This window comes from Moschus berezovskii, chromosome 12 (assembly GCF_049115385.1).
Source record: "Moschus berezovskii isolate FMDL1 chromosome 12, NW_MosBer_1.0, whole genome shotgun sequence".
Lineage (NCBI taxonomy): Eukaryota > Metazoa > Chordata > Mammalia > Artiodactyla > Moschidae > Moschus > Moschus berezovskii.
Genome location: NC_142471.1, coordinates 44436437 through 44452627, shown reverse-complemented (window position 1 = coordinate 44452627; position 16191 = coordinate 44436437). Strand labels below are relative to the sequence as shown.

The 16191-nt window shown below is 47.5% G+C and overlaps 1 protein-coding gene across 2 annotated transcripts in view; it reads right to left on the bottom strand.

Annotated features, from left to right (window-relative positions):
- Positions 1–15118, bottom strand: part of C12H10orf71 (chromosome 12 C10orf71 homolog) — a 55378-nt gene extending 40260 nt beyond the window's left edge. For both annotated transcript variants that reach the window (XM_055425256.2, XM_055425257.2), the window contains exon 1: positions 14826–15118. The gene's annotated coding sequence lies outside the window, so the exon portion shown is untranslated. The remainder of the gene's footprint in view (positions 1–14825) is intronic.
- Positions 15119–16191: the final 1073 nt, after the last annotated feature.

Sequence of the window (16191 nt, the reverse complement as noted above, 5' to 3'; positions counted from 1 at the left end):
AGATAACAGAGCTGGGGTCAGATCTAGGGCACCCAACAAGTCTGCCAGGGGCTTTCTGGCTCTCTCCTGGCCTTCTTGGAGGAACCAACACACACCCTTCCTTGCACACCCCTTATTCTCAGCTCCAGACCTCAGGGTCACCTAGTGCAGTCTATGGCCAGAGGGGACCCAAAAGGCTGCAGGAAGCTTTTGTTCTAAAGTAATTTGGATTGGTTAGCAGCCTTAAAAGACTAGGAGATTTGGGAGGCGGGGTGTGACAGTGGCATTTCTGACTCTTTTTAAAATGGAAGGTCGGGCACCACTGGGTGGCAAGATTTGCGGGGCTGCCCCTTCAGATGAAGCATTTGCCTTCCTGCTGGCCACTAGCTAACTTCATCATTTTCATACCTGCCAGGACTGTTTGCAACTCCATTCTGAGCAGGGGATGGCTTAGGGTGTGCTGGAGAGGGATGGCTAACACATCTCAATGTTTCCCCAAAAGCCAGCTGGAGGACTGGACCCTGAACACCCTGCCCATCAACCTCCTTGCCACTGGACACCCTCAAACACTCAGAGAACTGGGTGTCATGTTGAGCTGAATTAAACCTTGAAGAACACGTAATCTAGAAAGTGTTCTGCCAGCATTAATACTAAATAAGGCTTATCTTCAGAAGCATTTACCTGCTGTGAGCAGATATATCTTCATGAAATATGAAATCCACCCAAATTTATTAAAACCGCCTGCGTCTAAGTGGGAACTCAAACCAAGCAGCCCTCCTTTAGAGCCTCATTATTATTATGGCATTATTTATTTATATCCTACCCTAAGACAGACATGATGTAATCCAGTAATTAAGATTGTTATGATTGAATATTTATTAAGCACCTACAATAAGCCAGTCACTGATCCACATAAAATGAGTCTCTCTCCTCCAGAGCTGCCATCTTGCTGCCATGGGGAGCTCAGCGCTTCTCATAGGGGAGCAGGCAAGAGTTTAATGGATTTTGTCTTCCCTGAGCAAGCCTGAGAGAAATGATGCTGATCAGAAATTGGGCCCAGTTTAGTCTTGCAGTTCAATTGGAATGAAATGAAAATAATCCATCGCTGGCTTAGAAAAGAGATGGGTGTGCGTGCAGAGGAGCTGTCCACCCCAAACGAAGCATCTCAGAACCCAGGGGTAAGCAGGGCTGTGGCCTCCTCTGGGTGCCCCTGGGGCAATAGGTGTGGGCAACTTCCTCTGCATTTGTAACTCACCCCCAGGCCCAGACTGTGTTGTTCTTTTGTACTTCATGTAAAATTAGCCCCTGCTCTGTCAGGTCAGGGCTTCCCAGGTGGGCTCACTGGGTAAAGAATCTGACTGCAATGCAGGAGATGCTGGTTCAATCCCTGGGTCAGGAAGATCCCCTGGAGGAGAGCATGGCATCCCACTCCAGTATTCTTGACTGGAGAATTTCATGGACAAAGGAGCCTGGCAGGCTTTAGTCCATGGGGTCGCAAAGGGTCGGACACGACTGAAGTGACTGAGCACTCACACACACACACTGACAGGTCACAAGTCAACTGAGGCTGGGTCTCTGTGCTAGCATGGGGGCCATCAAGGGAAGCAAACAAAGCCTCAGGCCTCCTGGAAGTCAGTCCCCACACAAGGTCCCGCAGGGAGCTTCCTCCATCTGTTCAGTCCCACTGCTCCAGAACAGCCTATGAAAAGTCCGGGCTTCTTATCTCCCTGGCTCCCCCTCTCCACCTTCTTTTGTCTTTCCCCACACTGGGCTGCTTCTCTCTAAAAGGACCTGCTGGGCTGTGAGCTGGCCAAGATAGAGCCTGTAGGCTGAGCTCTGTGGATTCTACCTGGACTCTGTGCCGGGGCATTATTCGTAGAGTGAAAGAGTAAATAATTGAATAAAAGCACTAAGGGGTCAATGCATGAAACACTCCTGTAAATGTATGTATACCTGGCATTGATACATGAACTTCTACGACCAAGGGCTTCCCTGGTGGCTCAGACAGTGAAGGATCTGCCTGCAGTACAGGAGACCTGGGTTTGATCCCTGGGTCAGGAAGATCCTCTGGAGAAGGGAATGGATGCCCACTCCATTGTTTTTGCCAGGAAAATTCCATGGACAGAGAAGCCTGTTGGGTTATAGTCCATGGGGTAGCAAAGAATTGAACATGACTGAGTGATTAACACTTAAACTCCACTATCACTGCCTGGAAAAATCTAGTCTCAATTTAAAGTTCAAAGAGTGCCAGAAAATGGGCTTACAGAGGCAAGGAGCAAAATGCTGAGCCTGGATGGCAGGAGGTGGGAATTGCAGGTCGTATTTTCTCCATCACTAGGGAGGTGTGTGTGTGTGTATGTGGTAAAGCCAGAGAATCTCTGCCCAGGCTCCCAGGCTGCTGGTCACGGGGTGCTCAGCTTCTATAGGAGAAGTTGCCTAAGGTGCAAGGAGGCAGAGAATTAGCTGAGGAAGCATTCATCAGAGGCTGGCTTGAATTTGGTGTTTGAGGGATAGTTTTGGGGATGAGAAAGCATTAAAATGTTCTGTGAGCAGTATGTGGAAAGGGGAAATGATGTCACAAACTTAAAATGGTGAGGAATTCCAACAGCTGGTGCAATTAAAAGGTGTATCAGAAATTGAAAGGGCTAAGAAGCCGTCTGCATTCTCCCTTTGGGATAAGGGCTCCTTCTTCTTGCCTTTCCTCCTGCCCTCACTTCCTCTTGTATTTCCTTCCTTCCTAATATAATTTATTTTTCTCATTATAGACAATCCGACAATTTAGGAGTGGGGAAAGAAAGTAGGGAAAAAACCCACCCAGGGAGGTTGACGTGGGGAAGCTGTGCCTGTGTTGGGTAGGGGTTTATGGGAGATTCCTAGACCTTTTACTCAATCTTTGTATGAATTGAAAGAAAACTGCTCTTAAAAATAAAGTCTGTTAAAAACCCATAAGTCCCATGTACTATTTATTCATTCACTTTTTTTTGGACATAGTTGTGATCATACCATCTGGACAATTTCATAACTTTCTTTTGCCATTAAACTTTGTAACAAAAGCATTTATTTCCATATTATGAATTCTTCTGAAACATTTTTTATTGACGTATAGTTGATTCACAATATAGTGTTAGATTCTGGTGTACAGCAAAGTGATTATGTTATACACAGATTACAGTTCTTTCTCAGATTATATTTGATTTATGTTATTGCAAGATACTGAATATAGTTACCTGTGTTATGTGGTAGGACCTTGTTGCTTGTATATTATATTTTATAAATAGTGGTTTGTATCAGCTAATCCCAAACTCCTAATTTATCCTTCTTCCCCTTTTCCCTGTGGTAACCACAGTTTGTTTTCTATGTCTGTGAGTCTGTTTCTGTTTTGAAAATAAGATCATTTGTATCATATTTTAGATTCCAACTATAAGTGGTATCATTTGATACTTGTCTTTGTTTGACTTAGTTCACTTAACATGATAATCTCTAGGTCTGTCCATATTGCGGAAATGGCATTATTTCATTCTTTTTTTATGGCTGAGTAGGATTCCACTGAATACATGTACCACATCTTCTTTATCTATTTATCTGTTGATGGACATTTAGGTGTGTGGTGTGTATGGTGTTCTAACTTCATTGATTAACATGTAGCTATCCAGCCTTCCCAACACCACCAGGTGAAGATATTGTCTTTTCTCCATTTTTGATTCTTGCCTCCTCTATTGAAGATTAACTGACCGTAGGCATGTGGGTTTATTTTTGGGCTCTCTCTTCTCTTCCATTGATCCATATGCCTGCTTTTGTGTCAATAGCACGTTGTTTTGATCACTATAGATTTGCAGTATTTTCTGAAGTCTGGGAAGATTATGTCTCTGGCTTTGTTCATTTTCCTCAGGATTGCTTTGGCAATTCGGTATCTTTTGTGACTCCAAAAAATTTTTAGAGCTATTTATTCCAGTTCTGTAAAAGATGTCATGGGTAATTTGATGGGGATTACATAAAACCTATAGATTGCTTTGGGTTGTATGGCCATTTTGACAATGTAGTCCTTGCAATCCAAGATGAAATATTATTTTAAATGGGTTAATATTCCAAATTATGGAATTTCAATGTATCTGGCTCCTTAGGAAATGCTACTATGAAGATGTTTATAGGTAATATTTTTATTTGGATTTATTGTTTCAAGACGTATTTGCAGATGTGTGATTACTAGACTGAAGAGATTCACATTATTAAGCCCTGTACATCTTGCCAAATTGCTTTCCACTGCTACCACTGATGAGTAAGCCTGCCTGTTTGACCACATCTTTGGCAGCATTGGGTATTTCCTTTTTATGGCTCTTTGCTACTGTGCGCTGTAAGAGACAACTTTGGTTATAACTTAGACCAGGTACACAGTGCCCTTAGGGTGACACAATTACAGGACAAATTGGGCAGGAGTTTTCAGCCATGCACAGGGTGAGGCACCCTTCCTGTTACCCACACTGGGACCAGAGGGAGAAAGCCTAGGTAAGTGCAGGGCCCAAGCTACTCTTTAAGGCAACCCAGGGATGCTAGAAGACAGCACGGTATAATGCAGGGGGCTGTTTAGAGCTCTGCATGGGTTTGAATCCATTTTTTCTCTAAACTATTGGCTGTGTGATTTTGGGCATGAAGTTACCTCCCACGTCTCTGCTTTCTTTAATATATGTCTCGTGACTAGAAGGCTCCAGGAACAGCTGTTTGGGGATATAAAAGGGATAACCTTCCCATAGGAGAACTTCAAGAAAGGCTAGTTCCTTTCTTCTTTCTGCTTCATTCCCAGATTCCCCAGGAGTCAGGTCACAGCCAGATGCAGGCCAATGCAGTGTCTCCACTGGAGCTGGGAAGGACGGAGCCCACCCCTGTGGCGAGCCCTGCTTGCTGCCTTGCAACTCTGGACGTTGCTGCCCACGCTGTGCCTGGCATACCCCACATTCGGGCGAGGCCAGGCCATTTAGTACTCTGTGGGGTGAGTGTCTCGAGGCCAGCCTTCCATCACTTTTCTTCCTTGTCTTTGGGATGACATCATGAGAGTCGAGCCTGGTAATTGCTCAGGAAAATAAGGCTCCTTTTTAATCAGGTGCTAAAAGTGCTTTCAGCAGCCTCATGCAGTGCTGCTGACGGGAGCAGCTTCCAGCCAATTTTACGACACTTCAAAAAGCAGAGGTAAGACTGCTTCTGGGAAATTAGCACCATCACACCTGCCCCCAACCTTGATTTTCTTGGACCATTGAACACACAGGTCAAATTCAGAGATGGGAAACATCGACGTGTCTGCAGCACAGCTGTTACTGAGCCCCCGCTGAGCGTTTAGGCAAGTCACCATCCCCGAGTGCTGCATTCAGGTTCTTCGTCTGTGGAATGGGGATGCGTCGGCTAAATCGGACCTCGTTGGGTTGTGAGGATCAAGGGGAGAGGCGAAACCGGCATAGTGCTCACTGTGCTGTATACTTTTCATGTTATGCTTCATTTGCTCTTTTCAAAGGCTCTGCGAGGTGGGGAGCATCAGTATCTGGGAAGAAGATTCACCTGCTGACGGTTCAGTTCCCCTTCCCAGTGCCCATGCGCAGTTTGCATGGACTCCCTCCTATCGTTGCAGGCACCCAGGGATGCAGGAGGAAAGAGCTTGGCTTTGTAACCCACAACCAACATGCCTCTTCACTACCTTGTGCAGAAATTCCTCCTGCTACAAACGGAGCTGATTGCTTTTGGCCTCTACCTCCAGGCCCAAAGCACGGGGCAAGTCACAAATCTCCCCAGCATTGGGGAAAACATGTGTTCAGAAAGAGGAAACTTTGCTGAGCAGATTGTTAAGGCTGTGCGGCTGGGGTGGTACGGGGTGGAGGCGCTCTCTGCTACCTCCCGCCCCAACCTTTTGGTTCTGCTCCCGATAACATGGTAGGTCAAGCATGCGGCTAAATATAGCTGCCCTCCCAGCTGGGCTGTCATCGGGACTGTCAGCAATGTGTCCAAAGTTTTCAGACTGGAACTTCTCAGTTAAACTCAGTTATGGGGGGCAGGGATTTTGTTTTCAGAAGTCCTATCCTACTCCCCTTATATTGTAGATCCAGGGACAGACCCCATAGGGCCGACTAGAAGGGAGGGAAGTAGGATGGGCGTAGAGAGAGCCTGGACCTGCAGACCTGAGCATGACAGCAAGCTAAGTCCTCAAGATCAGAGTCTTGGGCTCCTATGCCCAAGAGCCTTGGAAACACAGCTGCCTCACAGGAGCTGTCAGGCCCATCTTTAGGGCTAGGGTAAGTCACTGTCTCATTGCCAGCAGTGTGGGCACTTGGGCAGCCATTGAACCTCTGAGCCACAGTGGCCTCATGTGCAGGAAAGAGTCATGGTAACCTCATGCTCACTGTTATAGTGAATAAAGGAAAACAAGAAAGTGCTTTCTGTTGAAGCTCCTTACACTGGTGGAACTAGACTCGGCCACACGATACAGGCTTTGCCATCTCTCCATCAGCCCTGCCATGCAGGTATCTGATTCGGCCCAGACAAATTGTTCTGAGCATCTCTGTGTGCTGGGAGCTTGAAGCTCCAAAAAATAATGAGTTCAAGGACACACAGATAGGATGCAGCAGAGATAGGAAGATACACATCTGATATTCCATCCTCCCTTTTCACCCAGGGACAGCATTTGTATTGTTCTCTGCTTTATTGGTCTGTGAATTCTTAAGGAGGAAAACAAACTGAGGACAGAGGCGCAGGGCTGAGGGAGGGAACTCAAAGGGGGTTCAGTCCTGATGGAGCAGGTTGGGGGGTACAAGACTGCTGCACTGACCCATCTGAAAACCCTAGGAGCATCATTCTATGTCAGTGTCATCCATGGATTTGTGCCACCCTTAACCTGTGCAGCTGAATACAGAAGTCCCTGTAGGGTCACTTTCTCCCAAGGTTGTCTTGACCCCTTGAAGATACAGGCTAGGTGTGTTCAAACTTTTTCTCCAGCCTTCTGAGCTCACAGGCTCCCAGTTTAGGAGGAGGGATTGAAATTTGCTTAACTGAAGGGGTTTATTTTTATTAGTGTCTATTTCCCCCTATCCAGTAGTACAATGCACTATAGGTAGTTTGTCTGGCTTTGAATCCTTCATTTATTCTAGAAACATTTGTTTTGTAAATACCATGGGCCAGGCAATGGGATACAACTGTGAACAAGACAGGATCTCTGTTTTCATGGAACTTACACTTGGGGATTGAGGGTGGGGATTTCTAGATGAGAGTAGAGAGCAGACAGGACCAGGCCATGTGGAGCCTTGATGGCCAGGGACATGGAGTTTGCATTTTACTCAGTGTTATAGGAAGCCAATGGTGCGTTTAGTCATAGGGCCAATAGGATCTGATAAACATTTGAAGAAGGTTTCATAGCAGCACTATTTACAATTACTAAGATAGGGAAGCAAGATAAGTGTCCATCAACAGATGAATGGATAAAGAAGAAGTGGCATATATATATATACACACACACATACATACATACAATGGAATACTACTCAGCAATAAAAAATGAAATCTTGCCATTTGCAGCAACATGAATGGACCTGGAGGATATTATGCTAAGTGAGATAAGTCAGACAGAAAAAGACAAACACTGTATGGTACCACTTATATGTAGAATATAAAAAATACAATAAACTGGTGAATATAACAAAAAAAAGGAGACTCACAGGCATAGAGAATAAACTAGTGGTTACAGTGGGGAGAGGGAAGGGAGGAGGGGCCACGTAGGGACAGAGGATTAAGAGGTAGAAACTGAGGTATAAAAGAAGCTACAAGGATGTACTGGACAACACTGGGAATGTAGCCAGTATTTTATAGTAACTATAAATAGAGTATAACCTTTAAAATTGTGAATTACTTTATTGTACACCTCTAACTTATATAATTACATCAACTATACTTCAATGAAAAATAAATAAATTTTAAAAAGATTTCTCTGACTGCAGCATGGACAATAGAATGTTGTAGGCTGAGATGGGGGCAGGGCCAGTCGAAGGACATTGTAGGTGTTCAGAGGGGAGTAGGTGGCCTAGAAGGTCAGAGAAGAGAGGAGAGTGGGGAGGTTATTTGGGGTAGAATTTGGCTCTGGGCACTTGAATGAGAGCGATGAGGAAGAGGAGACCCCAGCAGGACTCCCGGCATCGAGTGCTCACTCACACTGTCTGCCACAAATGGAGCAGCTTCAGTGGGCTGGTTTCCACAGCTAACAGGAGCGCGTCTGTGAGACTGATCACCATTATTGATTCATTTTAATAATCACAGCAATCTTACGAGACAGAGGTGCTGAGCTGTGTTGTTCTTAGTCGTTCAATTGTGTACGACTCTGCAACCCCATGGACTGTAACCTGCCAGGCTCCTCTGTCCATGCGGATTCTCCAGGCAAGACTACTGGAGTGGGTGGCCACAGCCTCCTCCAGGGGATCTTCCCAACCCAAGGATTGAACCCAGGTCTCCCTCATTGCAGGTGGATTCTTTACTGTCTGAGCCACCAGGGAAGACCAAGAGAGGTGCTGCTGCTGCTGCTGCTGCGTCGCTTCAGTTGTGTCCGCATCTGTGCGACCCCATAGACGGCAGCCCGCCTGGCTCCCCCGTCCCTGGGATTCTCCAGGCAAGAACACAGGAGTGGGTTGCCATTTCCTTCTCCAATGCACGAAAGTGAAAAGTGAAAGTGAAGGCGCTCAGTCGTGTCTGACTCTTCGCAACCCCATGGACTGAAGCCTACCAGGCTCCTCCATCCGTGGGATTTTCCAGGCAAGAGTACTAGAGTGGGATGCCATCACCTTCTCCAAGAGAGGTGCTGCTGTTGTTTAAATAATTTGCTCAAGTCACTTATCTGGTGGCCCAGCATCCTAATTCCTCCAGAAAATTAGTCTTGGCTATGGCTGTCAGTTCTCCCTCAGGCCTCCAGCTCTGGGTAGCAGAGCGAGCTTGGTTTTGCCCACTGCTGAGGGGTCTGGCACACACTGGAGAATTTCATGTGTATCTTCCCCTCTAGACACAGGGCTGCAATTATTCCCCTTGTGAGTTTGCTTAAAGCTAAATGAACTGTCCCAACTCTCTGTCTCTGAAACAGATGAGATTTACCCTGGAGAGGATGTGGGCCTGCAGTGAACCTCCCAGGGGGACCCGGTGCTCCTGCTGAGGGGCCCAGTGAAAGGCCTGAAGTCCCTGACCCCAGAGACTCCAGCAGTGTCTTTTGAGCCCATTGGAGAGTTTCTGCAAGAGAAACAAGAACAAGAGAGCTCTCATTCAAGTGGTCTCATCTAGATGCTCATGTGCAGTGGCTGTTCCATGTGCCAGTGGGGAGGGCTTGAGGGCAGCTGACATTAGCACATGGTCTCCCTGTCAGCATCACATACTCATAGGAAAGGAGAGAGGTACACAAGGTGAAGAGCATGGGCCTTGAAGCCCCCAGGCCCCTGCCCTTTATCTTACATTGGAACTTCACCCCAGTATATCTTTGCATGGATCATTGGGCAGTTTCCTGGTCATAAAGGCCTGTTCTAAGTACAATAGGATGTGCCTGCTCAGAGTCTTGGGATGAATTGCCTCATGTGTGAGCTTGTGCACACATGCTAAGCATTGGTATGCGTGTGGAAGCATCACAGCTCTCCTACGGACCACGAGAGAATCAGAATAAAGAGAGTGGTGTTGTGGGCACTGGGTGCAGCTGGGGACCAGGTACAGATCTGTACCTCGCACCTTGCACCTGTGAATGAGGTATCATAATCTCCACCTTCGAGAGGAAGAAAATGGGGCTCTGGCTCACAGTAGCCCTCTACGGCAGGGTCAGCCGCGCATGCACCCCACCCGCGTGGCCTACCTCTCGATATGACCCCTTTGGCTCCCGCCTGGCCATCCATTGTGTTAATTGAGCGCTTGAACAGCATTTGAAGGCCAGGTTTGGTGCTTGAATATATTGCCACATTAATAACTTCAGAACATTTCAGGCAGCATTGAAATAGTAAATTAGGACACGACGGGCCATATATTCAAGGCAGAGAGCTGAAGTATCATTTTATTACATGTGCCATGGAATTAAAGGCTTAATTTTCTTTTAAAAGATGGTGATGCATCATTTCCTGCAGCCAGGTAAAAACAGTTAGCAGAAATGATTTATCTCTCCTTCCATTTAAAAATACGAAACCGGAATCCCAGGATCTAGCTCTCTGTTATTTATCTCTGCCTGGAGGGCACTTGAGACTTTGATCAGTCATTCTGAATTGAAGGACAGGCCAGATCCTGGTTGTGGTCATGAGAGGGAGTTGAGGGCAGAGCAGTGACTGTCTCTATGGGTTCGGGGAGTGTGGCTTCTCACACGAGGCTCAGAAGACAGGTCGACTGTGCTCCTTTCCCAACTCTGGCCATAGTCTGGCTCTGCAGTCACAATTTACCTCTTGAAGCATAGTTTTCTCACCTACGAAATGGAATCACAGGTGAGTTTGTGGTGGGGCTGTTGTAAGGTTCTCATGCGATTATAGGAGGAAAGAAAGTGGGCCTTCAGGGGCTCTTGCACAACTAAGTCACATTTGTGGAAGAAAATTTTAGAACGGCTCTTTAGTTTCTGACAGTAAAAGTTATACTCATTGAGGGGCTTCCCGGGTGGCACTAATGGTAAAGAAGATGCTTTTCAAGGCAGGAGACTTAAGGGATGTGGGTTCCAACCCTGGGTTGGGAAGATCCCCTGGAGAAGGGAATGGAAACCCACTCCAGTATTCTTGCCTGGAGAATCCCATGGACAGAGGAGCCTGGTGGGCTACAGTTCACAGGGTGGCAAAGAGTCAGATAGGACTGAAGTGACTCAGCACAGCACCTTGCATGAACTCATTGAGAGGAAATTTGGAAAATACAGAAAATAGCGAAGAAGAAAATAAAGGAAACGGTATAATATGGCCTGGAGAGGATCAACATTATTTTCCCTTTTTTGGCATACTTTTAAAAGCAAAATAGCTGGAATCAAGATTGCCGGGAGAAATATCAATAACCTCAGATATGCAGATGACACCACCCTTATCGCAGAAAGCGAAGAGGAACTCAAAAGCCTCTTGATGAAAGTGAAAGAGGAGAGTAAAAAAGTTGGCTTAAAGCTCAACATTCAGAAAACTAAGATCATGGCATCTGGTCCCATCACTTCATGGGAAACAGATGGACAAACAGTGGAAAGTGTCAGACTTTATTTTTTTGGCTCCAAAATCACTGCGGATGCTGACTGCAGCCATGAAATTAAAAGATGCTTACTCCTTGGAAGGAAAGTTATGACCAACCTAGATAGCATATTAAAAAGCAGAGACATTACTTTGCCAACAAAGGTCTGTCTAGTCAAGGCTATGGTTTTTCCCGTGGTCATGTATGGATGTGAGAGTTGGACTGTGAAGAAAGCTGATCGCCGAAGAATTGATGCTTTTGAACTGTGGTGCTGGAGAAGACTCTTGAGAGTCCCTTGGACTGCAAGGAGATCCAACCAGTCCATTCTAAAGGAGATCAATCCTGGGTGTTCATTGGAAGGACTGATGCTGAAGCTGAAACTCCAATACTTTGGCGACCTCATGCGAAGAGTTGACTCACTGGTAAAGACTGATGCTGGGAGGAATTGGGGGCAGGAGAAGGGGACAACAGAGAATGAGATGGCTGGATGGCATCACCAACTCAATGGACATGAGTTTGAGTGAACTCCGGGAGTTGGTGATGGACAGGGAGGCCTGGCGTGCTGTGATTCATGGGGTTGCAAAGAGTCGGACACGAGTGAGCAACTGAACTGAAATGAAACATTTACAAATTAATATTCTGGTACTCTGTTTTTCCGTCTTGATATTCCCAACACCAGCTTCATCCTTAATGATTGTCCACAACTTCTTTGCATGACTGCGTACAATTCTTATTGTATGTAAAAATGCACATGATCTATAATGATCCTCTTTTGTCAGATCTTTACATTCTTTCTTTGAAGAATACTTCCTGTGGTCACTGTAACAAGATAGTGGTGAGAGAGGGTTAATAGATATTTATTCTCTCACAGTTCTGGAGGACAGAAATCTGAGCTCAAGGTATTGGCAGGGCTGAGCTGCCTTCAAGTGCCTATTCGGCCTCTGGTGGCTCCAGGTGTTTCTGGGCTTGTGGCCGCATCCCTCCAATCTCTGCTTCTGTCTTCACATGACCTTCTCTTTTCTGTATGTCTCTCTGTCTCCTCTGAGTGCTTCTGAAAGGAGACTTGTCAGAGACTTTCTTACCGGATTTAGGGCTCCCCTGGATAATTAAGACAATCTCCTCATCTCTAGATTCTTAACTTCATTATATCTGCAGAGATTCTTCCCGAATAAGGTCACATTCACAAGTTCTGGGGTTAGGATGTTGACATATCTTTTGGGGGCCACCATTCAGTCCACAGCAGCCAGGGAACCAGGGCTTAAAGAAGTCCAGCTCTTGGCCCAGGGTCACAGGGCTTCCAGGTAGTGGAGCTGGGATCCTGTCCCAGGCATTTGGCCTAAATACATTTAATTCGTCTGAATATCTTTTTATATACATGGGAGTCATATTTTAAACATTTGGTTTTAATGACCTCTTTGTCTGATGACAATGGCTCTCTCCTGTCTGTACTTTCCAGGCCCAGTCAGTGTTGGAGACAGGCCCCACAGACCCCATCCTCCCACCCATCCCTACCAGTCGGGTGGGAGAGAAGGGAGCCGACACTCGCTGTATGGCAGGTGTCAGTCCTCTGCTCTCAGGGTCTCCTGTTGTCTGAACCCAGCGTCTACTCCATCAGATGCTACAGGTTTCAACAGCACTGGTGGTTCCAGGCAACCACCCTCAGCTTCTCGCTTTTCCTGAGGAGACCCTCAAGCAGGTCTGCCCTGCCCCCTCACTGGAGTCTGGGGGACACAACTTCCTATAGCACCCTGACCTCCCCTTGTGGCCAGAGCAGCTAAGAGGCTCAAGTAGGGTGATGTTGCCATGTTGCCATTGGCTTTGCAAATCTGATTAATACAAAAGAATGGTTTGCGGGTTTCCTGGGTATGGATATGAAGTCAGAGAAGGCTCCTCTCAGGGGTCCTGAGTTGACTTATCTCCATTTCCTGCTGTGGGCTTGAGTATTAGCGCTAGTAATCCCCCTCTTGGGGACAAGATCCCTCTGGTGAGCCTCTGTGAGGACTGGCAGCACCCAGGAAGGGGAGGTCATAACCCTTATTATTCTTTGGGTCTCCTGAGTCTTGCGCCCTTCCAGAGACTCCCTCCCCTGCTTCTGTATCTGGGGACTGAGCCAACTGCTGTACTCTTGCAAACTGGGGCTCAGGGCAAGAGGAGGGAGAGCACCTCATACATGACAGGGGCAAGGCCAGGTGGTTGGCGATCAACCTACAGTCATTCTGAGACTTAGATAAAATTGTACCCATTTTAGGGCTTCCCTGGTGGCTCAGACAGTAAAGAATCTGCCTGCAATGCGGGAGACCTGGATTTGATCCCTGGGTTGGGAAGATACCCTGGAGGAGGGCATCGTAACCCACTCCAGTATTCTTGCCATGGATAGAGGAGCCTGGTGGGCTAGAGTCCATGGGTTTGCAGAGTCGGACACAACTGAGTGACTAAGCACAGCACATACCCATTTTAAAGATGAGGAAGCTGAAAGGAAAAAATGACTTGTCCAAGGTCACATCAGCATTGGGGACCAGTACCCCTTGCTTCTGTAGTGGAGGCAGTGAGTCCTTTTCCATAGACAATCCCTACCACATGCTGGTTCTGCTTCTACTTTAGTATAATCTTAACCCTGAGAAGGTCATAGGCAGGCTTCTGCAGGAAAAACAGGGCTTGACAAGTGAATGACAAGGATACAGGTTTGGTTTCAGGCTTGGAATCTGAATGTTCTGACCATGAGCAGCTGGGCCAGAGCCCAGAGTCAGGAGAGGAGGGTAGAGGAGGAGTCTGTGGGCTGCCGGTACCTGAGCCCTGTAAGTCCCTCATGGTTGCATGAATATCCCTATGACAGCACGGGGCTGTGCTGATCACTCCAAGTGACCAGGTGCCCAGCTGGAGTGGATATGGACTCTGAAGCTCCAACAGACTTTCTCAATGGAAAAGGTTAAACAGAAAAGATGTCCAAAGTCCTGGGAAATGAGCCCAGGCTCTGTGGATGGAGATGGGAGTGTGACACATACTGTCTCATCTAACCTCCCCAGCAGTTCAGCAAAATAGGCTGGGCTATCCCAACATTACAGACTAGGAGATGAGGCTCAGAGAGGTTAAGTGACTTGTCCAGGATAACACAGCAAGAAGAAGATGCAGCTGAGATTCAAAGTTACCTGAAGCTTGTGGCTCAGAACACAAGCAGGTGAAAAATCTGGCCCCATTCTTCTTCCTGCAATAGCTATTCAGAAATTTACTCTTACAGGGAGAAGTGCTTAAAGACATACAAGACTCAAGAGACATGGTATGGTCACAGATGTGACGGAGGTAGGCGTCCTACCTGGATCAGAAGCGGTTCCCGCTGTAGAGGAAAGCCTTCTGAGGGCTTTTAAGACTGCTGGTGCTGTGGAGCTGAGCATCTCCCAGGCCCAGGCCTGTGGGAGGGGTCGGGTAAGGCAGTCTGTGTGCTATGACTTCCTCTGGACAACTCTGCCCAGCACCAATCACGCTGGAAGCAGACCCTGGTCCCACTCAGCCACTAATCAGTAGAGTCCCTATCCGCCTACATCCTTGGCACTACTGCCCAGCTTTCTGCCCTCCATGAGACAGCCTGGGGCTGAAATATCACCCGGTTAAATCCGTCCAACCTGTCCCTGCTGAGAGAGTGCTCTTTACAGCGAAAAGCGAAGGGAGCGCGGAGGCTTACTCACCATAGCAGCATCCTCCTTGAGCGGCAGGAGCGTGGAGGACACAACCGCCCACAGACAGTCATGGGCTGCGTGCAGCGCGCCTGCCCCGGGCACTCACCCTTCCTTTCTCGGAGTGGCAATGAGGCAGTGGGAAAGAATCCACTCCCACCCAGCTGGGCCTGCCCTTCGCCTAAGACACCAGATCTGACTTGGAAGCCAGCTGGACATTCCTGTTAGGCTGTTCAGAAATGGACCACGGCCCCACCGCTCAGAGAGGCCCGAGTGCTTCCGCCCCCTGTTTCCTCTGGAGCCTGGCCCTTCTCTGCAAAGCCCCCATCCCAAGGGACTGGGTCTGTGACCTTGGTGAAGCCCTCGGCTGACCCAGCTCCCGCCCTCTGGCTCTGTTCGTTTATAAATAGGCCCATTTCTCATCCTGCTCCAGCCCAGAGCTCCACACCCAAGAGGCAGATGCAACCTCGGGATTCCCTTTCCAGCCAAGGGCAGAGCAGGACCTGGCCGGCTCATGGGCCTGAGGATGAGATCACAGATTTTCCTGCAAATAGTAACGCATACTGGACAGTCATAGGCGACTTTCCTGTGGCTGCCCAAACAAATGACCACATACAGGGTGGCTTAAACAACAGACGTTCATTGTCTCACAGCTCTGGAGGCCAGAAGTCTGAAATCAAGGGGTTGGCGGGGTAGCTCTATCTGAAGGCTCTAGGGGAGGGTTCTTCCTTGTCTCTTCTAGCTTCTAGTGCCCCACTCATCCCTTGGTTTGTTCATATCTCTTCAAGCCCTGTGGTTGCATTGCCCCCTTCTCTCTGTCTCAAATGTCTATTTCTCTTATAAAGGACATTTGTCATTGGATTTAGGGGCTACCGAACTTTCTACTTAGCACAAAATCCTTAATTCCACCTGTAGGAACCATTTTTCTAAATAAGGCCACATTCATTGGTTTCAGGATTAAGACACAGACATATCTTTTAGGGGTAGGCATTCCGCCACTACAGCTCATTGTCACGAATGAAATTTACTGAGATGGCCGTTGACAGGTGGGTCAAATGAGGAAGCCTGAGAAAAGGGACTTGTTACAGAGAGATGCAGAGTTTTGGGGTGTCTTTGGTTCTGCTGTCCAGGGCTCCCCTGTGGCCAGGCCAGGTAAATCCTGCTGCTTCGGAAGGAGACTTTAATGATGGACTCTCCCCGGCAAAGCCAAGGGCTGAGGAAAGGATTCGTGTTGTCTCCGGCTCGGCTGAGTGTGTGGGTCAGCACCCAGCTATTGGCTGGATTAGTGAATCGTCAATAGATCCGGTTGAGCTAAGACAGCTGGAGTAAGCAGACCACACATAGGCGCTGGTTATTTTGGCTTTTGTGGTGACGTGGC